Consider the following 25,122-nt stretch of genomic DNA (forward strand, 5'->3'; position numbering starts at 1 on the left):
TCAGCACTGTGGTCGGTGCAAGCCGGATGCGGGTTCGTATCGACCAGACTTTTTCATGGAACGAACCCGCATTTGCGTTACATGGAGAGGAAGACCAAAAGAACCTCCCAAGGTTATAAGAACTATAATTTTGACTGTGACACCATATGTAAAGGAAAACTTACCAAATAAATGGTTCAAATAATATGTAATTTTCATTTTATAACCGTCGTTAAACAGAGCCGACCCAATTTTTGGGTTTATGACTTCTAATGTTCAACTCCGTAGCCTTATAATTTTGAGCCCAATCCAGAAGACAAGGGAGGTCCTGGTTCAAGCATTGGAGGGAAACTTTGCTTTCGTGGAGGACTTTTTCATGGAACTAACCCGCATTCGCGTTACATGGAGAGGAAGACCACAAGAACCTCCCAAGGTTTGCCTGAAGGCAAGAGGGACTGTAAACCTTGATGTGTCTACCATTGAAGATATTTCACGTCAGCACTGTGGTCGGTGCANATTCCCAACATACCTCCCCGACATACAACACATATGCAAAATATCTACAAAGCTCTACCATAATATATCAAATTTATATACTGACCAAAAACTGTTTGTTTATCTCTTCCCTCAATAAAATAACAGGAGCATAAAAAGTACACCAATAAAAATAATGAATGCAATTTTTACTTATTACATTATATCATTACTTGCGATTTCAAGATTACTATACTTCTGAAGAAAACATATTGTAAATGTCGTATATTTTTAAATGACCAAATTTCCAAATATTTTATTTTAAAACATAACCCCATAAGGCAAACAAAAATTTGGTAAAAAAAATTCATGGATAATTCAAAGTATTTGCTTACATACTGTATTTTTCCGTGCATGTTAATGAAACAATCTTTTTCGAAAATGCTGCCCGTTGATAAAAAATATGTCAAAGTAACACAGTAAATTACTAATGATTCTATAGTAGTCATTAAATACTTTACCATATATGAACCATTCAAATTACCCGACACTTTTACACCTGTAACAACATATTTTAAAAACTTGTTGATTTTGAGAAATTTAATAATCCGAAAGAAGGAAATGAAAAATTATAGTAAATTAAATAAAATATTGAATGAAATACAAAAATGTTTTTAAATACTATTCTATATTATAAATTAAATCTGGAGCTATAAGCAAATTGAAAATTAAATTTTCCTTTAAGAAAAACACACAAATATCTCATACTTATGGAGCTTTTAACTATTTTTATGAGATAATAAGAAATATATACTAGTAAAAACAAAATTGTAGTTTCTTAAAATTGCAGTTTCTGATGAGATGTACCACAAAATATAATGCAAATAATGCAAAGTAGTTGCATTGCATCACCCAATAATTAAAACTAAGAAAAGTTTTGAAAATAAGCAAGAAGTTTATGAAAAAAAGACTATTATTTACAATACATTTTTAAAACTCTAAAAACATTAGATTAAATTGAACCTTTAAATTCCTATGACCTTCCTATTAATCATTTTACAATTTATGGTAATAATTAAATGTTTGCTTTTAAAAGTCTTGATGTAAGATATCCTATTAATCATTTTACAATTCACAATAATAATTAGGATATATATAATTTTTAAAAGGGGTGATGAAAAACAATCTACTTTAGGAAAGCATTAAAAGTGATAATCCTTATTAATTTAAACATATAATAAATTATAAATTTAAACAAATATTCTTAGCTAAAAGTTAAATACAAATTTTAAATATTGTTTGCATAAATGAAATACACCACAATTGCTGCAGTTGTGTGTCTTGGGGGAAACGAAATATCTTGTGATTATCATCATAGTTTCTTCGACACAATAGAACACAACAAGCATAAATCATGACTTTTGCCTAAAAAATAAACAGACATTAAGACTCATGGCTGAAAGTAAAATATCAATTTATCTACACTTACCTTAATTTGTCATTGGAATAATGAAAATAAAAAAAAATTGTTTTACTTCCCAAAAAACATGTTAAAAAATATTTTTCTTAGTTATCTGAATCTTAAATAAATTTTCTAAAGTTTTGGTTAATATAAAGTTCTGCTAAATGTAGTCAACAATCTCTAAAATAAGTGCTCAATTAAGAAATGTATTCACTAAAATTCTCTTTATTCAAAATACTTAAAATTACATTAACAGCACACTATAAGTTAACAATAACACTAAACCTTGATATAGAATTAGAAACAAATATTTTTATCCCCGAATTTCTTCTCAGGCATATTTAAATTTAAAATTCTAATAACTAAATATAAACAAATGTAACTTCTATCAGCATTCTTCAGATAAACACATATGGTATTTTTTTACTAAAATTGGTTTAAATTTAATTTCATTAGAGTTAAAAATAACTACTTTTCATCACCAAAACAGTTTAAATTTCTTTGTAATGCTTGTTTATAATAATTAGTGAAAAGTAGTTTTCAAATATTGCTAACATTAAACCAACTGGTAATTCTACACTTCAAATAATATCTTAAAAAATATTTTTCTTAGTTTACAGATTCTTAAAGAAATTTTCGAAAGTTTTGGTTCATAAAAACAAAGTTCTGCTAAATGTAATCAACAATCTCTAAAATAAGTGTTCAATTAAGTAATTTATTCACTAAAATTTTCTTTAATTAAAATATTTAAAAGTATTTTAACAGCACATTAGAAGAACTATAAGTTAACAATGACACCAAACCTTGAAATAGAATTAGAAACTAATAATTTTATCCCGGAACATTGGTACATTTAGAAATTCTTCAATATTAAAATTCTTCTTAGGCATATTTAAATGTAAAATTCGCATAGCTAAATATAAACAAATGTAACTTCTATCATCATTCTTCAGATAAACACATATGGTATTTTTTTACTAAAATTTGTTTAAATTTAATTTCATTAGAGTTAAAAATAACTACTTTTCATTGCTAATACAGTTTAAATTTCTTTGTAATTCTTGTCCACAGTAGTTTTAAAATATTGGTAAATTTATACCAACTGCTAATTCTACATTTCAAATTATTTAGTATTTTTACTGAGAAAGATATATATAAATCTCTAATCTAACATACATAATGTACAAAACATTACAAACATCTTATTAGTATTTCAAGAAATTGCATATTTTATTCTTACAAACACTAAAAAGTTTAGCAGTAAAACATGTTGGATTGTAACTAATATATTTTAATTTGCTTATATAAATGTATAATTCAAACATATGTTAACCGATTTAATGAAATGTATATTTTACAAACAATTCTAGGGCTACTTAAAATCTTGAGCAGTCTATCTGAATCGCTTAGATTCATTTAAGATCCTTTAGTCATGAAGTATGAATATAAAATACAATCGAATGCTTTTGTTATTTTATATTTGAATACTAAATTATGTTATTTTATAATTCAAATGGAAATAGATCAGATAATACATATAAATACATTAGAGACTCAAATAACGTCTCACAACACCAATGCAAGTTAAATTATATACGTGCTTTCAATCCGATTTCAAGCTTAATTTACAGCACATTAGAGAAAAATCTATTGAAATTAAACATAACACATTCATAAAAAAATTAGTAACTTTTACTTACTTCGATAACTCTTTAAATCTTCGATATAAAATCAAATTTTGCTGCAACATTCACGTGTAAACAACGACCGTCAATGGCGTTCCTACGTTAGAGCTACAGACGCTATTGCCTTCTCTTCGTGACGTCACGGGGTTGAAATCGTTGAGCCAGCAGGCCTTGACCTTCTAGTAGGTGTTGACTCTAACCCATGATCTGTCTACCATTGAAGATATTTCACGTCAGCACTGTGGTCGGTGCAAGCCGGATGCGGATTCGTATCGACCAGCCATTGGTGGGATTCGAACCCGGTTCACCTCATTGGAGGGCGAGCGCTCTATCCCCTGAGCCATCACGGCTCTATCGTGTATTTTGGCTTTATTAATAAAAATTATGTTCAAATAAACAGGAATTTTGGTACAACACAAAACGATAATTTTGCTTGAAATTTTTACCAAGGGCGCAAACCTGAATCCACCAAAAAAGATAACATACCTCAATTGTCACGTGACACAATATCGATAAAAGAGGGAGCACGTGACAGAGGGGAGTCTGATGTTTGAGACAAAGTGAGATGGGGGAATACAGCAGCATGCTTGCTCTATGTCTATTTCAGCTCAATGATACGCATTTTTAACAGGTTGTGTAATAATTCTGGATTTTTCTCCCACTAGAAATGTACCTTACAGGTAATTGTACCATAGTACCTGATTTCGTCTCTCCGCGTAGATACATTTCATTTCAAATTTACTTATAAATTTCTGCATTGCAACTAATGAATTGTAATGAGTGTTCGAAATTCGGTTTGACATTTTAGCAATATTTTTATTCATTTTTTTTTATGTAGTCCGCAAATTTTTCTAGGCTCGAATACATATTAAGGACATACAGGACATATTAAGTGAAGTATTCTAAAAATTAATTCCTTCACGTTAAAAGCAAACAAAAATATATTTAACAAAAAAAAAAAAAAATTTAAANAAAAAAAAAAAAAAAAAAGGGAGGGTCAGTTAGCATAATATTTAAAGAATTTTCGATGATTTAAATTATGGACGACTTCAAAGTTGATGTCGAAGTTAGTATGCATCATATAATCCTTTAAATTTTATGAAAAAAAGATCCGATTTTTACGTTCACGATGGTATTTTAAAGGTTCAAAAGGCAGACATTAAAAAGCATAGTTTATTATTATCAGATAACCTTTTTTGAATTAATAACAAAATTTTCTTTTAACTGATTTTTACTTTTTAACCTTTTAAATATAAGGAAATAATCGCCTTTTAAAAAAAAACTGAATCCAATATTTTAGTATTTGACAGCTACATGTCCACATTTTGAGTGTTTGTCTAACTAAACTATCGAATTCAATCTGAGAAAAAATCGCTTCTGAACCATAATATAACCTTAAACCATAATATGATAAAAATTCGTCAAAATGTTAATAAGGTATGAAATAAATGGTTTTTTTCTTCTTAATGGTGGGCACTTGGGGGTATCCCATTGGCCACAGAAATATCAGAACTGCTACTCTCTTCTCGTTGCCCAGTGGGCACTTGTGGCGAAGCCACGGCGGTGGAGCAGCGTCGCCCACGTCACACAACAACAAAACCGTTTATAAGGCGGGTTACATTCACACAAAGGGAAAAGGACATAGAACACAGAGAGAGAAAGAAACAACCATGCCCTGAGCAGGATTCGAACCCGCGGTCAATGGCTCCGCAGTCAGACACGCTAACCACTCGGCCACCTAGTCGGCTGAAATTAAAATTTATTTCAGTTCAAATTGAACTAAAGTATCATATAATGATGTTCAAATAATACGAATGGTTCAACTGAGCACCCTATGACGGTTGCATCAAGAATTTAAACGATATCATGCTTCAACTTGCTCCAGCATTTTTAACAGTATGCACATTTACCAGATTGCAAATATGTTCTTTGATTCAAGGAACAGATATATCAAAGAAATTACCGTCTTGTGTGTATTATAACCGGCTACTTTAATTTGCCTACTCTTCAAACTATTAGGAATGCTCCTTAGTGCGTTAAAATCCGATCATAAAATTAAAAGTTATTCAGATCATTTCGATTATTTCCACCGCACTGTTCCTCCAACAGATATAGAACTCTTTTAAAGAAGCTGAAGACTCGGTGGTTTGGGTGTAGGATGTGAAAAAGTAACGCTTTCAGTTTAAAAATGATCCCCACTGAAGACCATTGTTGAAAGTGGGGACTTTATATACATCGATTAACTGGGAGGTTCATTGATAATTGTGGGAGGGAGAAGACCCACATGTTTCGCAACAATGGGTGAAGAGAAACCCCCACACGTTATTATCAGAAAAAAAAGCATTAATATCTAAACTGGGGGTGAGCTGTTCACTGTCCCGTAAAAAAATTAAATAAATGAAAAATTGTATGCATGCCGGTTTCATTTAATTATTTGTTTAAAAAAAACCGCAATTATAAATAGTGGTTATGTATCAAAAGCTCAATCTTTTTCGATAAAATACATTTGATTAGATGAGTTATTTGTCAATAAATTGTGCAGTAATTATTACTTTAAGTACGAACTTGTTTATGTTAGGAAGCTCCGTTTACTGTTCAATTAAATTTTTTTTTATAAATTTCAAGTTGAAATTTCATACCTGGTTACATCTTATCTCTCTTTCTCTACACCTTGTGTTGTTTTGACATCAACTTCAACTCAAGTGCCAGCTTATAAAAGTTTAAAAAGGGAGATAAATAAATTTTCCATCAACAATGGATAAATAGTCATTATTTAAAGAAAATAAAAAACAAATAATGGCGAAAAAAGCGTTTATTATTGCAATAGCTTTCCACAAAAATAAGCTCATAAATAAATATGGCCTTTCAGAATGTTAATTTCTTGTAATTTGATTTTCGTTAGTTGCAGAGGATCACACAAGGTTTTTTTTTTTTTTTTTTTTTTTTTAAACAAGTTTAACAGCTAAATGGGATCTAGAGAGTTTTTCCTACCAAAATGCTTGATATTTTTAAAAAAATAAATAAATGTTAAGCAGGTTTTAGTTTGAGTAATTTTGCACCAAGTATACCATAATACTCAAATTACTAAATTGCAGCAAAATTAAAAATACTGAAAGCAAAAAATAACACTCCTGTTTTTATACTGGCATTGTCTGCTAACTCAAGTATTTTTCTTACAATTATTTATTCAAAGTTTTGTCGTTAAGTCTATTTTTCCTAATTCACATTTTCTTTTCACACAAGTTTATTTAATTTTTAATAAACCTATTAAGCTAAAACTTGGTATTTTGTTTGAATATAGCATGCCGTTGCTTAAATCTATACTAGAATTTGAGTATTGGCAAGTATTTTATATTTTTTGGGGATGAATTTTTTTTTTTGCCCTATCATAGTTTTAAAAAGAGTGCACTTGATCGTCTATTAAAAGTAGTTCCAAGTAAATAACATAAATCTTATGATTTTTATTGTATGCGTAAGACGTCAAAGTATTTTTTTTTCTCTTAAAAATTGAGCTTTAAAAAATTGAATTATAAAAGTTTTTTTTAATTTTTCTCAAAACGTTTTTATTTAAATAATGTCTGCACATTTGTCAAACTTCTGTTAAAATAAATCATAAAATACAGAAAAAAAAGTTGCCCATTGGAAACAGGAAATTAAAACCATCTAAACCCTTTAATAATTTCAAACTAATTATGAAACGTTAAATAGCTCTTTCTATACATTTTTTTACACACTTTCGTATTTTCAAGTCTCTAAGATACTGTTTTAAGTCTGATTTTGCTCAACAGAACAAAATATAATGTCTGCGCTTTTGTTAAGCTCCTGTATAAAATTCAGAATTCTAAATTAAATTTTAGATAAGTTATAGAAAGTTGATAAAAGGTTACAAACAGATGCTTTCTTGATAAAATCAAAATCATATGAACGCTTTAATAATTGTCAAACTAATGATCAAATGTTAAATCACACTTATTGTACATATCTTGGTAATTTCAAGTCCTTGATTTTTATGATTTTGTCAAACAAAACAAAATATAACATCTTTTGTTAATCTCCTCTACGAAATTCAGAATCCTAAGTTAAATTTTATTGGAAGTCAACAAAAAATTGCACATGAATGCTTTCATGATGAAATCAAGACCAACTAAACTTTATAATAATTGCCAAATTAGTCATCGAATATTAAATCACACTTCATGTACATCACACTTCATCTAAGCACCTTCGTATTTTCACGTTTCTAAGTTTTATGATTTTGCACAACAAAACAAAATAAAACGTCGTCCGATTTTTTAACAATCTGAGATTTAATATATTTTTTTGTTGTTGACCTTTTTCATTTTTACATTTCCATTGTAATATTTCGTTCTTTAAAAATCTTTCCTAAACCAAATATCAATTGCAAAGTTGAAGCGGTATTTTTAAATGTATAGCATTGGCATGTTCATTCGAGAAGAATTCTATAAAGCATAATGAAATTTCGTAACTCGATTTGTAATAAAACATATTTCAGCAATACTAGGGCCTTTGTATCTTTTGTAATTCCCTTCAATTTCACACAATAAGAAGATTCCTTTCATATCTTTCGCAATAATGAAATATTTAACCAAAAAATAAATGCGATAGAATAGAGGTAGGTAATGAGATATGTACAAATGAAAATCTGCCTTCAAATTAAGTCTCCCTTGAAACATTGTAACAATGCTTCAAAGAGAATAAAAATACCCACCGTTCCTCCGTCATTATTAACCAACTGTGCTTGCCTCTTCAGTTGTTCTAGAGGGAGCAGGTAGGTTTCGCGTTCAGATGAAGTGTTGCCACTCTTAGAGATCATAACTTTCCCTTCATTTGTGAAGTGGCCTGGATTCGGTCCTTTAGTGTTTCCGATTAGGCTTCACAATAATTGAATGTTTATGAGAATTCCGAGGGGGACTATAGGGAGAATTAAATTATGTGGTTAGAGATTTGATTAGAAATTCTTTCCTCTTAGAGACCACTGGCAATCTTAGAGGAAAATTTCGATGCAAAGTGATTGTGATGGATAAATTGTTTCATATAATGGCGGGGAAAATAAAATGAAGGAGTTGTACATTTGCTTTTATTTTGAGTAGATATAAAAGTATTTATTGTATACAGATAAAATAAGAATTTGTGATAGATTGGCTTCTTTATTTTTGGCTTGATAACGGTTTTTTTTAAGGTTAAGGAAAGCATAAAATTGAATCAAAAATTTAAAAGTAATTCCTATTAAGTCAGCAATTCATACAGTTTTAATGTTTATTCTAGTATTTTGAGTATTTATGGCACTATATTATGCCCGTACTGTTTTCTTAAGCTAATAAACTTGAACTAAAGAAAAAATCTATGCTTCAGAAAATCAGAAATGGATTTTCTGACTTTTTCTATTTTAAAAGTTACTTTTTAAAAAAAAATGTAAGAGCAAAAGAAATTTCAAAACTCAATAAAAAATTTCTACACTTTATCAAATATACCTCAGACGTAATCCACAAGAGTTTAGTTCCTTTAAATCAATAAAAAAAAAAATTTATACATTAAAATTGAGCCAGTTGAATAGTTCTAAAGCAATTATTAGCTATTCATTACAAGTTTGAAAAGGCAGTCATCATTTCTGATTCGTAAGCAGCCACCTAATCAATTCGTTACATTGAATACCCATCAACATCTGAAATTTTTCAATGTCAAGAATTCTTGAGAACTCTCATTATAAGGGAGAAATAAATTGTTCTCCTGTGTCTGGCCATTTTGTTCTTTGGGACAATAAAGAAGCTGGCAACTTTACAAAAATGAGTGCCGGTAAAAGGCATCTCTTATTGGAGGTTTAAGCAGTTTGCATTAAAAATTATTTACATTTAATACCTTACAAGACCTTCAAACTCGGACAGCTCTAAGAAGTTGGAGGATGTTATGTCCTTTTCTTATCTCAGATAAACCAAGACGCAGTGCTATTGTAGTTTTTCAACTGTAAACAGGAAACAATTGCCTTGTGATTCTGGAGAAGGAATGGACAGGGAGCATCTGTACGTCATGGATCTACCGAAGAATCGAGGTAATGGGAGTCAAGATCACTAATTATGCAATGACTTTGGTCTTCTCGATCTTAGTTCTTCCATTTGAATCTGTGTTTATATCTGTTTTACTATTTGTGCCTTTTTACCTAGCTATTGGGAATACTAATAATTATAATAAAACATTAAAATTGATTGAAATTTCACCAGCGTTTCCTTTTTTTTTCTTCTCTTCATAGACTCCGCATTAACGCGATATAAATAGTGCATACAGGGTTTGAATTCCGATAATTTTGGGGTTTAAATACTCATTTCATTCGTGAATTCGAATTTGTTTAATCCAAGCTATATAAGTGAATCTTCATTCTAATTTGCATAAGTCAAATGACTGCAATCCCATTTCTATAACAGAAAATATTTAATAACAAGAAAGTATGATGTCAACAGTACAATGGATGAATCGAAATCTGAACTAATTAATATAATGAACCAGAAAAGTTTGGTGGTTTGTTAGTTTGGTGAGTCGTAACCCGCAAAACTAACACAACTGTGCAAAGAGCCATCCATGAAAAATATTCTCTGCACAGGGTTTTCGAAAAGTAAGGAAACGGGGAAATATCTCGGGGAAAAAAAACCCATCAGATCAAAAATCTAAAAATACAAGTTTGAAATATTTTCAAAAAATGCTTTCAATAATACCAAAACCGACCCAATAAACTGGTTGCTTGCTGTTGCTATTGTTACAAAACTGTTTTCACAATGTTTTACTGTTACCGCAAAATGAAAATCGTATAAAAATTGCATAAAAGGGAAATATCTCCAAATGCATGCAAGATCAGAAAAATAAATAAAGACAAGTTTGATTATTATTATTTTTTTTTGTTGAAAAATCTATCCAATGACATCATACTTGACCCCGTCTCACCACATCTAATGATGGGGTGACTACGGGGGTCGGTGTCATCAGATTGATTCCGGTCTGACACATATTTCTGGAGATATTTCATTTTAAACAATTTGTACTCCATTTCCACTATGCTATAACAGCGCCATCTGTGAGCTAACTTGTAACTCAAATTGGTGATCTCTTTTTCTGAAAATTCTGTTATAAGGGAGGAAAAAAATGAGAGTTTCAACTTAGGAGTTTCAAGCTCTCCCCTCCACAACCCCAGAGCTCATCTCTGATTGAATGACTCTTGTCTATATTTTTCAAATGTATTTTTAGATTTTTGATACGGCGCGTATTTTTTGAAATATTTTTTGATATCCATGTTTTTCAGATTCACTGTATAATTGCTAAGCACGGTTTCGAGAGAAAATATCCATAATTAGTGTCCCAAAAACATAAAAAAGAAAGTGCCGATACTACCGAGGAAAAAAAAATTATACTACTCAGTAATATCGAAACAAAATATCGATACTACTCGACACTTTATAAGATCGTTATTAATTTTAAATTTACGTTTTAGATAATTGGTATTGGCTGAATATTATTCTCGATGTTAATTTACATTTCAGAAAATCTCATTTTACATTTTTAGTAAATTATATAAGAAGTTTCAGTAGCAGAGCAACTGTTTAAACAAAGCATTTCCTAAAGAAGTTGAATTTAACTTATAATCATGATGAACCAAAATGTAAGTATTTAAAAGAAGAAGTAAGAGAAATTTAGGTAAAAACAATGTTTGATGCAAAAAGGGGAAGTTAAAAAAATCGAAAATAAAAACAATCGTTTTTAATAGCTCTCTTGTTTAATTTGTTTCTAAACGTAATTTTAATTTCTTAGAAACATCGCCAGTCACAGTTAGTTGACGCATTCATATACCTAAATTTGTCCGAGGTCTACGTGTTTAACATATTCTAATAATTACAGTAAATATAAATAAGAACTACTCAAGATCCAGAGCAAGACCCAGACATTAAATCATACGAACTGACCAAAGATATAATCCAGGACGTGAAATTTGCACGCATCATTTTGCTATTGGCGACCAAATAATAAAAACCGACTAGTAAGTGCTATCTTGTAAAATATTGTATTTTAAATCAAATTACCATTTTTTCTATAGAATTTGCTATGGGCTAACGTTGAAAATGTATATGATTAAATCAGCATGAGCTAAGTAATACATCAGAACAAGACTGAAATCTCATGCTATTCGATGCGTTTAACATCTCTGAACGTTTGTGACAGCTAGGGTTGACATTCCAAATAAAAAGTTCTTGAATTTTAGGATAGAGAATGTAAATAAACTTTTCAGTAATTAAATCCAATTCTCTTTAACGAACAAGTGGATATAATGTTGGCTGAGTAAGCAGAATTCAAGTTTATGCTCGCTTTACTAACAATTATTCAGATGGTAAAAAAAGTTTCACCAGTGTTCAGCGAATTTCCTAAATTTTTTCCAGATTATAATATTTAATGTATGCATTTACATTTTTCAGTTTTTACATTCTTTTATCGTTTTTGGTTAACAAAAGATTTTGAAACTACATCTATTAAAATTTTAAAAATTGTTTATATCTTTTTCGCAAAAATAGTGACGAGTAAAAATTTCAGTAATTGTTCGTACCTTTAGAACTGAAATTCCATGCCCTAATCTAACCATAATAAAAATTTAAAACTTGGAATCCAAGGCTAGGAACAGAGAGGTTTGGAACATCATTATTTTACAACATCGTGGAGTGTAACACCAAAAATAAGAGTAAGTTAAAAAAAGTAAGTGAAATAAAGATCATTAGAATTTATTTACAAATCATATTATTGAACGAAAAAGTTAAATTTTTCTAAACTATCAAAGAAAAGTATCGATGCCATCTAAAAACAGAGTTAATAAAAGAGTAAAATCCAAAAAAAAAGAAGAAGAAAATTTGGATTGGTGCATTCTGATTGTGCTAAATCAAATAAATAAAAGCTTTGCCTCAAACTCTATTGAGCGATGACACGCGTGGGTAAATTTAGGTATTTGTTTATGCCACGGTTTAGTAACTAATCAGATTAACCACACAAGTGATATCGCTCGAGGTATTCAATTAAATCTGATCCGAAAATTGATTCAGGATGATATTAAAGCAAGCCTAAAGGCGTTAATGTTAACAAAAGCAGCACAGACGTGTAATTTGGCACAACCATAGGGTTTCAACGGCTCATTTCGGATTGCAAGTACCCAACGGTTTAATTTCGTAAAATAAAACATTAATTTCTTTTATTAAAAGTTATTAATTGGGTACCTGCAATTCGAGAAGAAGAATGCCGCTGAAATTAGCTTGATGTGCATAAACAAGACGGCGCGTTAATGTTACAGCTATCAGACTTGGTTTACTATCACGCCGAATCAGTTTTCCGATTTAAGTTAATTAGGTACCTGCAAGCGATGTCTCGCATGGGTGTCGAACCTGATTGACTGTTGAATCGTCAGCAGCCAATCAGGTTCGACACCCATGCATGACGTCACTTGCAGGTATCCAATTGCTCATTAATGGGATGCCTGCAAGTGACGTAGTGGGGGTATTTCGATCCTGATTGGTTGTTGAAACGTGGCATTTGTTTTTGTTAGCAACTTTTTTTTCCATTCTGAGTAAGTCAAGCCCGTCAAGCATCAATTCTCTTAAGTGATACATTCTATATTCGTACACAAAGATTTTTTTTCACAAAGATTTCAATTCTTTCTTTATTTACTTCTAACTTTAAACAAAGACAAGCACAAGGCCACGTGGAACATAACAAAACAAATTATGCATCGAAGTTGCCATGCATACAAATCAAAAATAGGTCATGATTATAATAAAATACATGAACAAATAATAAATCTAAGTTAGGTAACAGATGTAGAGGAAAAAGATTTACATTTCAATTAATTCGATATTCGATACTCTACTGTATTTAATTAACTTCACGTTAATTAACATTATAACTTATGTGAAGAAATTTAACTCACTTTAACACGCAATTTTGCTTGTAAGCGATCACCTGGCGCTGACGTCATAGTTCACATATGTGGTTATATGTGATCTTCTTCTTCCCCAATTATTACAAAGATTAGGTCATATGATAAAAAATTATTCTTTAAAATGATTCATAGCAAAAAAAAGAGGCTGACAAAAGTAGATTTTTCTATAGTTAAGTCATAAAGTAAATTTCAAACTCAATAGCTTTAAAACTTTAGGTGAAACGCAAATAAATTTCAGAATTTCAAGGCATGAAATATGGCCTTATATAACGAACCATCTTTTTATTTTTCAGAGCAGAGCAGGAGCCTGTACAGCCGGGACGACTTTCTTATGAAAGTGTTTTTCATTACAATTTCTTTTTTTATTTTCGTTGAATTTCCGACTGCATACAAGGACTATGGTGATATTAATTTCTTATTAATGTCAGGCTTTAATAATTATTTCCCTCTCATTTTGATGATTATGAATGGAGTTATAAAAACTTTTTTCACGTTTTTGTTAACAACTGCAATTCTAAAATTTACAACATTCGTGAAACTAGTGAAAAAACAAGATGAAAAGCTAAACGAAACAGTTCTTTACGTAAGTAAACGCTGATTTCGTTGATAAAATCAAGTCCCGTGTGTACATTGTAAACTTACTTCATAGCCTCCAATATGAAGAATATAGATAAATAAATTTTTGAATTACAATAATTAAAGGCTTTCGAGAAATATAGGGATAAGTTACATTTTAACCACTGGGAAATTTTTATTCGAAGCTCTTTCCTCAGATTGTTAAGTTTTCAGTATTTACACTAGAAATTTCCCAAATGTCAGGTAACTGGGAAACTGATTAACAAAAATTTGCTTCAGGACATTTCGGGAAATTTCCCAAGGTAGGAAAATTTTCAGAAAGTTTACTTTCGTACTAGGAAATCGTGGTGATTTTAGCCACAACCTACCTTACACAACAATTACTCTTTTAAGCAATTAGAAAATGTGACTGATTCTATTACCCTCCAGTCTTCCAATTGTTTCATATTTATATTTGCTACTCTAACAACTTTATTAATACGTGTATTGGACTTGGATGTGCATTGGACTTTTTCCGATATGGATGTTAATCTTTTCACTGAGTTACGCAGAAGCAACTCGCCATCTCTTTCATACTGCAATAAAAAATCTAGAATCTTACTGGATGCCAAGATGTTTGATCCTGATGGACTCTTTTTGGGTGACATTGTCGTACTGAATTCCGATCACACCAACTACAATCGCCAAAGCATCAAAGTAACACAGCCCGGTTCTTGTACAAAAAATAAATGGTACTTTTTTTGTAAGTCGGGAGTAAATGTTGCCAATTATGAACCAAACGCGAGCCCAGTCGCCAAGCGAAGCGAATGACAAAACAGTTAGCGGAATAAAAGTAAAAAAAAAATCAACTATAAACAAATATTTATTAATAGTAAACAATACAAGTTCAACTGTAAACAAATATTAATGAATTGTAAACAAAACAGTTTTACCTAAAAAGAATGCTTATAATAATTTGTTTTTCCAGAATACGGTGATGTTCTTGAGAATTTGCTCAAATGGATCGTTTACTCCTCGTCTCCACTCAAATTCAGCTAGGCACGACTCCAAATGGCCCCGAACTAACAGTCCCCTTATAGCTGTAATTGGCGGAATTCTGCATTATTTGGCGATTTTTTGCTTGCGCCCGGTTAGCGAAAAAATACCCAATAATTTTTTTTAAAAAGTACTGTGGCTTACCTAGAAGTGACAATGAATTTTACCTTTTGAATGTACCCCTTTCTTTCTTTTTTGCTTCAGTTTCTCATGTGCTACTGTTTTGTTGTTTCCAAAAGACTGTGATATCATTTATTCTCCCGATCTGACATGGATTTTCGTGTGGTACCCAGCTTACACGAATTTACGCAACTATTAGAGAGATTTCGCATTTTTATGCCAGCTTCCGTACGTAAGATTTTTTATTTTATAACCGTCGTTGAACAGCCTACCCAATTTCATGGGTTTACGACTACTTACGTTCAACTCCGTAGCCTTGTAATTTTGAACCAATCCGGAAGACAAGGAAACTTCTGGATCAGCACCCCCAGAGGTATTGATTTGTTGTGGGAACATGGAGGACTTTGAGACTCGACAGATTTAACGTACATCAGTCACCATTTACTACACGGGGAGTCTTCGGCCGGCGAGGATCGAACCCACGACCTCTTGGACATGGGCCCAGCGCCCTTCGAGTTTATTTTGGATGCAACTTATCTTTACATTATGCTGGCGTGATTTACGCTACAAAGCAAAGCTGCAAGCACACTGTTTATAGATGTTAAATGTTGTTTTTGTTTAAGATAGTCTTGATTTCGTTTTGTTTACATAGACATGGAATGGGAATTTGGTATTGATGAAATTTAGAAATGAATCGTGTGATATTACAATTGGTTGATTCAGTAAAAAAATGATATTATTGTTTAATACTATGGTTGCCTAATTGCACTAGCTCCAAGAGGAACTAGATATATTTTCGCCATCTTAAAGTTATAAATTATATTTATTTTAAATGTCCAATTTAGTTAAAAGAAGTTAAATAATTAAGTTCAATAATATATGTTTTTAAATAGTATTATTAATAATAATAATAATAAGCTGGATTCTTTATCGTTTAATTTAACAAAATCTATGATCTACCAAATTTTTTTGCTCATAGAACCGCAGTCATTGAGGCATCTTCAATCGTACTCCAAAGCTTTAAAGAGATAGGGAACTTACGTACTAACGCCAGCGCAGTAGAAGCCAATAAAGAGCAACCCATTGTTCGCACGCAGTTATCTATTGGATGCCTTGTTGTTTGCTGATTTTTGGCGACATTTTTAGCGCTACGAAAATTCGTCTCTGGGATTTGCCAAAAACAAAACAAGATGCAATTTTATTTCTTCAGGAGGGAAATATTTTACCGAAAAAGGAAAAAAAAAATGAAAATGTGCCAATTCCCATGACATGAAACTTTATTTTGGCAAATGTACGTTTTGGAAATGTAATTTAAGACAGTGTGATCAGCAAGTAGGACTTAGAAAAGAAAACTGGTTTGAGGGAAGCAGAATTCCATTTTGTTCAGCTTAGAGATTCATATACTGCTATTGCGAGGAGTTAATGTCGATTAAATTTTGTGGAAAACAACTTAATTTATCGGATAAAACTGTTATAGATTGGAGCAATTACATGCTTGAATTATGTGTCTTGGATATGGTGAATAAACCAAACAAGAAGGTTGAAAGTTTGTTTACTAATCGTAATGTGGTTGAGTATTACCCGAACAGTGGGCGTTTGCTAGAGAAACAAAAGATTCGTTTGTTGTCCTAATAGAACTGGCTCTACCCTTCTTGATAAAATTATTGAAAACATTGCAAATGGTAGTACAATTTATTCTGAGAATTGGAAATGTTACCAAACTAAGAGAATGGAAATAGAAGGATTCCTACATGGTAAAGTTAATCATAAATACAATTTTATTGATCCTGATACAGGAGTTCATACACAAACAGTTGAGAGAATGTGGGAAGTGCTAAATGGAGGAACAAGAGACATAGGGGGACAGCGAGACATTATTTGGAATCTTATTCATCAGAGCTCATACGGCGACAGCATCAGGTGAAGGAAAACAAAGACTGTTTTGAATCTATGTTTAACTCTATATCAGCTTATTTTCCACCGAAATCCGATTTAATGCTTGGATTTTAAATAAAGTGTTTTATTTTTTGATTTGTCGCAAAAATTTTAGTTGTAGATTGGCAGCACTTAAAAGCCGCCAAATCTATAGCTGCGGTGGCGTTAATACGTAAGTTCCAGAGATAGTTTACGTTTACTGTAAATGATTGTTTTGATTTTGTGATCAAAGTTAAAATGATATTCCACTACGTCATCCTTTGTAACTTGTAGATTTTGCAAAATCTCTTATTTTCTCTTACGTAAGTTTGATATTTTTTTACCGGCGCATGCGCAGTTCATCCTGAACTGACGCAATTACTTGAAATCTTACGAAAGAGAGCTAACAGAAAGAGAGCTTAACGTAACTTTGCGAAATCTCCCTATTATCACAAATTTTTGTTTGAAGCATATAAAAATTTATATATTTGTATCTCTAGGTTGGTTCTTCTTATATTGTTTTCAACTGGTTTGAATCAAATATCCTCAAACTTGAAAGCTTCAAAACATCGCTTACATACATGTTAACACTCTTGATGTTGTTAGTAATTTATAACGATGGCTTAAAATTTTTGACTTATGTATGCTCATATAGGTAAGCATTTTTCTTTGTTACAGTAAACTCATTCTCCTCTGTATAGTAAGCATTTTTCGGTACTTTTCCGTAAAACCGGCTGTGTAAAATTTATTATCGCAGCACTTAGAATACGTACTTACATTATGTAACTATATTAAAGTATTACGAACCTATTACACCAGCATATATTATTTATTAAAACAATACAAGTTTTACCTACCACCACAGTTAATTAATAAATACTGGCGCCGATAATAGTACGGTAATTTTTTACTGCCTCCTTTAAGTGATAAATACCCATTTTTTCCAATTAATAGTTTATATTAAAAATGTGTTATCCCGTTAGCGATTTATCTGCAATGGACATATATGTGTGATATTTTTTCCATGCAATATTCTACCAAATGGTATTTAGTCCATTTTTTATTAAGTCTCACTATGTTTGAACTATGTGATATTAAGTCTAACGATATAAAATAACAAGAATAAAATAACAACGACATAAAATAATAAGTCTAACGCTATTTGGGCCATGTGATATTAAATCCCACGATATTTAATTCTTGTGATATTCTGACACAAACTGTTTGGTTCACAGGAGATCTTATACCATGATATTTTGTCCGGGTAAGTTTCTGTCCAGATGTTTGCGTCTCACGATATTTTGTGCATATTTGCTGCTATGTATAATAGTAACGCCGAATGATAGCTTTTCTTAGTATATCACAATAATTTTAGCACAATAATTAAAGAGCTTAGGGGAAAAAAGTTCTGAGGACATTTGAATTAATTTTAAGAAATGAGCCTAAAAGTTTAATTTTTGTTCTTTTTTAGGTATTTTAATGAAAGCATGCGTTGTTAGTTGTATTTGTGAATTTATAATTCCAGAATCTTTTGAAAGTTTTGTTTGATCCAATTTCTTTTAATAAAGGAAGATTTGTATAGATAGTATCTGATTCTATTCGCGCAAAATCAACTTATTTACTTTTGTTTAGAGATGGTGTTGACATTAATTCTGGTATTTACAGCTCGAAAAAAAAAAAAAAAAAAAAAAAAAAAAAAAAAAAAAAACAGACTGAATAGTTTTCAAATCATTGCACATTATATGGTACAGGGTGAGATTGAAGTCATGCACATCAGAGTTTAACGGTTTTAAAAGTTTTAAATTAAGAAATTGAGTTAAAAATTATAAAGTATTATAGAGATTATATAAAAAGGATAGGGTATATTTTGTATTTAGGGTATATTTGTATTCTATGCAGACTAAAAAAAATCATGAATAAAGCACAAATGAAAGTACAGAAATAGACATTCTATAAACAAGAGTCTTCCTCAGTGTCTAAACACCAAGAGATGGGAGGGAAGTAAACAGACAAACACGTGCTAAGTTGTTTAACCAATAGAGACAGAGTAACAAGTTTGAATAAGGCAATTAAAAAGAAAGACAAGAAACAGACTTGAGAGGATTTGACAAGAACCTCAGTGTCCAACAGATTAAATTTGAATAGACTATCAAATATTGGGAAATGGTAGAATGCTGGAAAGATCATTAGCTAAATTATAAGAATTTTTCAAAGTATGGAATCTCTTCCCAAAAATCAAGTTCGGTAATTTTAACAGTTGAAAACTCAAATTTCTGATTAGAATTCCAACTATGCAGAGCGTCCGAAGATCAGTTACTGTTCTGAGTTTAGACATATCTTTCGAGATCCTTGAGTCGAAGTGAATTCTTTACGTGCCCTTAAACTTCAACTTAAAGAGCACGAAGCAGGATGACCAAAATCAGAACACCCTAGACACCTTTTAAATTCACCGTGATTGCCTACTTATTTATATGAGTGTTGGCAATTAATCAAAACAGGGTTGTAAATGAGCTTCGTCCGATCTTATATTCTTTTGCAAAAGAGCAATGACCAGACAGTTCTCCATTCATAAATCAAACTGAAAACATTACAAATCGACTTGGTTCGGTCATTCGTTTACAGAGGGAACACTTTCAGTTCATTTTTTAAGAGAGGTGGTGACGCTGAATCACGTGATATTAAATGAGGAAGGNACCCCCCCCCCCAAAACATATACAATTTTCAACAAATACATATACATTATACTGGTAGTAAAACAAATCTGGATGGCACTTGTCGATTTATTTTTCAAGTAAACTTCTACTTCAAAGAGGACATTCCAACGCGTTACAAAAATTTGCAACATCCTGTTCGTAATTTCCCACTTTAACTTAACCTTGGAGCCCCCCTGTATAAATTGAGTTAAACGAGTCGAAAGAATGATATTACGATATCGATTCATACGATATTTGTTGTTTCCTTCAGATGGAATGGCGCCGGCCTTCAGAATGCTTCTATACAGAATCAGAATGGTGATTGCTTTGTGCCTTTAGAAGACCCATTAAATAAAATCAGGCAGATATCAGGTTCAAGGGAGGCAAATCTGAATGATCTTCACCTTGTGCATTTAGATTTGCAGAGTGCAGGCATAAGTTTTAATGGTGATAATCAAAATGTGGATATTCAAGACAACTCTGATCAAAAGGATGAAGTAAGTAGAAATCCTCGGAACGGAATTCTCTAATATCTGGTCAGACATTATCTTCAATGATGAAATCTGTAGTGAATTAAAAAATAACAAAAGTAAAGTTTCATCTTGCAGTAATAACATTATATTCAGGGTGACAGTAAATTCACGTAAAAAGTAAATTTTGGTACAAAATATTATTCCTCAACTGCTTAATGGGGGGTCATAAATCCCTATTACTATTACTATATTAGGTAATTATATTTGTATGTTAGGTACTACTAGTGTTGTGGTAATAGGCGCTGTTGTAATAGGCTGGGGGGAGAAAGTCATGGGATACTTTTTAATATAGTGTTGGACTTCCTTTAACTCAACGAACTGTTGCAACTAGACTTGATAACAAGAAGTTGGAAGTCTCTTGCTGGAATATTTAGCCTTACAGCCTCAATAGATGTGTTGCGGGTGTAGGATCTTGTCCACGAATTGACATTTTGATTATATCACATAAAAGTTCGATGGAATTCATGCCGGACGATCTAGGTGGCCAAATCATTCACTGAAATTGTCCAGAATGTTCTTCAAGTTAGAACAATTAAGGCCCGGTGACATGGCGCCTTGTCATCCATAAAAGTTCCATCGTTGTTTGGGTACATGACATCAGTGAACGGCTGCAAGTGGTCTCCAAGCAGTTGAATAAAACCATTTCTAGTCAATGATTGGTGAAATCAAACCATTGGATGCAGTCCAAGTCGTCAAAAAGCAGCCCATATCATTATAGAGCCACCAACAGACTGCATAGTGCTTTGTTTACAACTTGGGTTCATTAATTCGTGGTGCCTGTGCCGCAATCGAACACTCCCATCAGCTCTGACCAGCTGTAATTGTGACTCATCTGTCCAAGCTACTGTTTTCCAGTTGTCTAGGGTTCAACCAAAATGGTCACGTGCCCAGGAGAGGCATTGGACAAGATGTCGTGCTGTTAGTTAAAGCACTCAAGTCGGCTTTCTGCTGCCATATCCCATTACAGCCAAATTTTGTTGCACTGTTATAATGGACGCGTTCGTTTCATGTTCCGCCTTACTACCTGCTGTTATTTCACGTGAAATTATTTGTCTTTTACCCTGACAATTTTATGTACACGTCGGCCGTCTCAGTCATTAAGTGCAGGTGGTCGACCACTTTGCTGTCCATGTTTCCAAAGTTCCTAGAACTTGCAAAGTGCCTGTCTAAACTATACTAAGGGACAGTCTGATGTAAAAAGATAACATTTAGAAAACCCTATTGTCACAAGTTCTTCAGTTAGGAAACAAAAACTAAGAAAAAGTTGGAGCACTCAGCCCTTCACACAAGCAGTGAACTGTGAAGGGTCCAACATTTAAAATTCACAATGGAGCACTTAGATGCGTTTTCTGTCAAGACAATTCCAAGCATTATTAAACTATGTTTAACATCACAATCTTTAATGAACGCTCGTTACGCAGTGGACTGATAGTAAAGACACGGTTCCCAGTAGAACACCTAAGCATCATTGGCGGCGGTCAGTAAGCGGGTGGGTGACCACTTTGATCAGCCTGCGTAGAGACCGAGGTGAGCTGTATCGGTCCTCGTTAAACTGTTTTACCGTAAAGTGCTCGACTTTGTGCTCAGGTCGTCGGACTACCAAAGCAGGAGGGTCATCTCTGCAGAGGATCGAAATTTCGATGGTATGTCTCCGGATCATCTTCAGGGATGTTTCCCAGTCCATTGCCAGTAGCCCATTGTGCAACTCTAGTTCGACGTAAATAAAGTATCTACTCGTACCTATGTTAACTTAATGAAAGTCCTTGGGGCTAAAACTCTGATTGCAATGCTCCTTTTTTGCTCCAATATTGCTTGATAGGTCAGCTCTGATAGTATAGGAGCCTTAACATTAAGACTGAAGAAGTGACGTCACGAGTATTAACTGCATTTTCACCATCAGTATACCTTATTTTGATTGGCAACAGACTAGTTTTCCCTAAACTTGAACTAACTACAACTTGAAGTGGAGTTGTCAGTGTCTCTTGCTCAACCGTCAGGGTAGGTAGACGTTTTGTTGTTCTAATGCTTTTATAGACATTTTTCCATGATTCTGAAGCCGCGAGGAAGGAGTGACCCATTTTTTGGCTTTCTTGCAAAAGGAAACAAGATGTCGAGATTACGTTGCACGTGGGGTGCCTCTTCATATTTTTTTTTATCGGTTTTGTAAAATTGATCAATAATACCAACATATGAGATTTTAATGAATCATGATTGAAAGTCAAAAAGGAAAGGTGTATTGTGTGGTTATATTTAAGTATTATTATGAAATTCATAGAATTTCAGTCAAAAATAGGTGAGTTTTTTTTGTTATTTTATCTTTGTCTCATTTTAATATAGATCAGTTCATCTTTATTTCTTTCTTAATAATTCCCGTTTGATATGCATCAAAGCACCTTTTAAGGAGGAGCAGCTAACAAGATTTTTTTTCAAAAATTTTAATGTGATGCATTAATTTTGTTTAGGTAAATATTTCTGCAATATGTTCCAAGAAGCAAATTGTTGAATGTAAAACTCGCAGTGGAAAAGTGTTTAGCAGTGTTGGCATCAACTTTAGTGAGAGCAAAACACGCAGTGGTGCTGTCTACAGAAGTCCAAAGAATGCAAAACCTTCCAAATCGAAGAACACACCATCCAAAAGAAAGTTATAGAACAACATACATGAAAGAGAATGATTCAAATTGCTAAATGTTTGTATGATAAATTTTATTGAGATTAAGACTTTTCTTGTATCTTAAATTTCTGATAAACTTATTGTTTGATTAAATTATTTTTGATTGAAATATTGTATTAAGTCAATGCAAAGTATTTCAGTTTTTAATGAACCGAATACTAAAGCAAAAATAAAAGATTTGAATTCTTAATCAGAATGATTCAAAACATTCATTCAAACATACTGGTATCTTAAATTTATGTGTAGTGCTATTTCCTAAGGACACTGTAGGGTAAGTTCATCAAGTATTTAATCTTATTGTATCCAATTTATTCATTCACATGTTCTAGAAATTATATCTGTATTTTTAAGACCTAATGGAGTGCCATGTACAGAATTTCTCTGATTAAAAATGTTACATTGACCTACACTGAATTCTTCAAATTGCGTTAGCAAGGTTTATTGCTCTATAAAACTTATTTTTCTTCCTCATCTCCTTGATACAGCAGAAATTATTTATTACAATTATATTTTATAATCGTACTAAAGAAAACTAAACTCAGTGGCGCGACAGCTCACACAGGGCCAAGGCATACTGTGTCCATCTCAGTTTTCTTGCCCTTGGGTTCTGGGGTGCAAGAGCAGATATTCCTGCTAGGTGGTCAGCCGAACTCGGAACCCCCAGTGTTTAGTTCCCAAGCATGCTTGGTACTCATTTATAAACCCACTGAAGGGATGAAAGGCTGAGTCAACCTTGCCCGGCCAGAAGATCGAACCCAGGACCGGTGGCACGGCAGCGCTACCAGTCAGCCACCGAGTTTCTTTATAATCGTACAGATAATCAAGTTATTTTCAATGTTACATAAAAGTTCCTTAAATGCCTTTTTCTTAAAAATTTTTACAAGCTTCAAAATTTTATCTAAGATCCATTTCCCTTTTTATTAGGAATACAATTATGAAAACAAGCCACACTTTTCAAAAAGTGATATTTTTATATCAAACTCTTCCTTATTATTAATTCTAAATTTATACTATACAAGTTTTTGAAATTGCTAGTAGATAACACTGCAATGCACAGAAGCATATTATAAAATTGTAAACTGCCATGTTTTTCGCCAGAAAAGTTTTTCTAATTTATTGTAAGTTATTGTCCCATGCTCTAAAATTGTAAATTCACAAATATTGTTTTAGGTATACAAATTTTTTAATAATTTAAAGTATTTAATTTGCATGCTTCACCTTGGCTAACAGCTAGCTTGTTTTACCTTTAATTTTTTCAATTCTAAATTTATTGCTGATTTTCGTTTCGATAAGAATTTTAAAAAAAAATTGTTAAGTTTCGTTTAAAAAAAAAGTTTTATCGTATCGTTAAAAATCTACTTTAAACGCGTCTGAATATAAATATTATAACTTGTAAAAATGATTGTTTCCATTTCACAAAGTTTTCTCCTTCCTCCTGAATGAAGTGAATTGATCAATGTCTTCGGCGTAAAAAGAATAAGTAGAGCCGTGCACTATTTGGCGAAAATCTTCTCATTGTCATCGGTAATTTCTAGCCTTAAAATTCCTTTTCCAATATTGATCAGGATTCAGAGCAAAAGTAATTCTTTGACTCGTTAGAACAATTAGAAACACCTTTATTATAAACGGTAAAACTTTTTATTCTTTTCCGACCAAGCAAAATCGTCTGCAAAGTAAGTAAAATAATCGATTATAGGTAGTGGGATATCGTTTTCATCGTAAAATAGCAAAGTTATCCCGTCCCTCCCCATCTGGTAATTGAGGTAATTTGGGGGCATAAGACCATTAAGAAAAATAACCCAGGCTCCGGGAAATCATACAATAGAAAGAACGTCGCACCTCACAATGATTTTTCAATCCACTGTATTTTTAATTGTCGGTTTGGCAATGGCAGCCATCAGTCATTAGCTACCGCCACCTCTTGTCAAAAAGTAGCGGAGAACTGATAAGGCCGGAAGTGACGCAACGGAAGCTATTCAATCAAACTCGTGAACGAAATAGGTG

General features: G+C 32.2%; 1 long non-coding RNA gene across 1 annotated transcript; it reads left to right on the top strand.

The window, feature by feature from the left end:
• Positions 1–20,189: 20,189 nt before the first annotated feature.
• Positions 20,190–23,521, top strand: LOC122269357 (uncharacterized). The gene is made up of 2 exons (XR_011636660.1): positions 20,190–20,411; positions 22,910–23,521. It is a non-coding gene; the product is annotated as an uncharacterized lncRNA (long non-coding RNA).
• The last annotated feature ends 1,601 nt before the right edge of the window (positions 23,522–25,122 follow it).

The sequence above is a fragment of the Parasteatoda tepidariorum genome, chromosome 4 (assembly GCF_043381705.1).
Source record: "Parasteatoda tepidariorum isolate YZ-2023 chromosome 4, CAS_Ptep_4.0, whole genome shotgun sequence".
Taxonomy (NCBI): Eukaryota; Metazoa; Arthropoda; class Arachnida; order Araneae; family Theridiidae; genus Parasteatoda; species Parasteatoda tepidariorum.